The sequence below is a fragment of the Eufriesea mexicana genome, unplaced genomic scaffold (genome assembly GCF_001483705.2).
Source record: "Eufriesea mexicana isolate 0111107269 unplaced genomic scaffold, ASM148370v2 scaffold5726, whole genome shotgun sequence".
In the NCBI taxonomy this organism is placed as follows: domain Eukaryota; kingdom Metazoa; phylum Arthropoda; class Insecta; order Hymenoptera; family Apidae; genus Eufriesea; species Eufriesea mexicana.
Genome location: NW_016913639.1, coordinates 28,432 through 30,348, shown reverse-complemented (window position 1 = coordinate 30,348; position 1,917 = coordinate 28,432).

Below are 1,917 nucleotides of genomic sequence, written 5' to 3'. Positions count from 1 at the left end.
CACTCGCGGTCTCAATGGCGAGACCGCCTCCCCGTTTTCCGGACTGCTTTCACTCTCACATCCTTTAACTCACAACTAACATCACGCATCACCTTCTTCTTAACTTCATCACTACTCATTTTCACACTCTCATCCTTACTTTTCACTACAATCGCAAACGTCCTTCCACTCTCCACATTCCCACCCTTAGCATTCACACCCTTCGACACAGGCACACTTCTCCCAGCCACACTTGCAAGACTTCTTCTTTCAGTCACATCCACCCCTTGTCGCATGCGCTTCTCGCATTCTTCTAACCTCCCACTCAACCTCCCATTCTTCGCTAGCATACCCATCAATTGACATTCATATTCAGACACACAGTTTAAAATAAACTCCCCAGCAGACTTCGACACCCGGTTTCCATCGGTGAATACAAACCGGCGAATCTTATCCCCAATCACCCTCATAGCACTCAAATCTTCACGCGCACTCTCACTTTCAACATCCATACTCGCATCCGGCACAGACACGCTTTATCCTTCTAGCGGGGCTCACGCTACGTGCGGCCCCACCACCGCGACCACTCGGAGCGGATACACTCCGCGCTGCACCTTCTCGTGCGGCACCAGCCGCATTTGACGCTCCCGCACTACTGACATTACTATCCCCCGCCCCCCAAGTCCCCAAGTTTTACGTATTTATGAATGTCCATAATAATCCCACGAGTAGGGTCGTAATGAGGTCACTCCCCGGGTGACGCCCTTCCCGGGGAGAAGGCTACTACGCTCAGAGGGACGCCAGGTGCCCTGAGGGGGTCGCTAACCGGCTGGTGCACCCACCAACCACCTCCCCGTGCATCCGGTGACGGGGTGGTACCCCAGGGTCGCGCACCATAGCCCTGGGGATTAAGGGATTGTTTTATAGAGGTTATCCTCACGGCCCAGCCGATTAAGGCTAGACCCCCGTTCCTGCAAAACATGACCACAGGCTTACGGTATGCGCGTGACTCGGGTACCTCGGGGCCGTTAAGCCCGTACCGCGGCCGACCAAGGTCAACCGCAGTCCCTGCAAGGGCTGGAGAGGAAGCAATGGGATCATCTTGGATACAGTACAGAGCTCCTTTTAATGGAGGGGAGAGAGTTGGGGTGATTAAATTGGCAATAGGCACTCTGAGCCTCTGTTCGGAGGGTGCCTCCCTGTTGTTCTTTACATCCATAGCCCGTATGGATGTTATTGTCTCCTCTTCTGATAGAGCACAAGCAGGTCGTATCTGACTGTAGGTCGCATAGTGTTTTTTTATGGCCTCGTCGAGCATCTTTTGATCCATCCTCGTGTGTAAGTAGTTTGGAAGCTTTTTAACTTGCAACCATATTTGCATTGCCTTGATTACAATAGTTATATCATCAGGAGTCACTATGTAGGAAGTAGTCAAAATTTCCTCAAGGTCGTCACAACCGCCCGCTCATAACGCCATATACAAGTCTTCTTAGGTCGTATGTTGAGTACGTCGGTTTCCTTATTGCACCTCTCATTGTGCATAAGGTTTTCAAGTGATTACATCATCGTAGACAATCAATCATCACGTCATATGGGTTCTTGTTAGAGCCTTCTAATATATCTATAAAATGGACGTGTGTTTGTGAAAAGAAGTGTGGGTTAAATATGGCACTATAGAAGATAAAAGAGTCTATGAAAACGGGAACCAAAAGACGAGAAAACTCCGTGAGCGGATCCTCTACAGCCCTGTTTTCTAGTGCAGTAATACGATCTGCCATTGAGCTGTTTACAATCCAGGCTGCAAACTTTCTGTCCATGTAAACAGAATAAGAGGCAGTGGAATCAACCTGCTGTTGCAAAGGATATCTTGTTTTCAAGTCCCTTTGAGGTATTCGTGTAGTCAAATTAATCACACTATACTGAACGCAGGGTAACGTA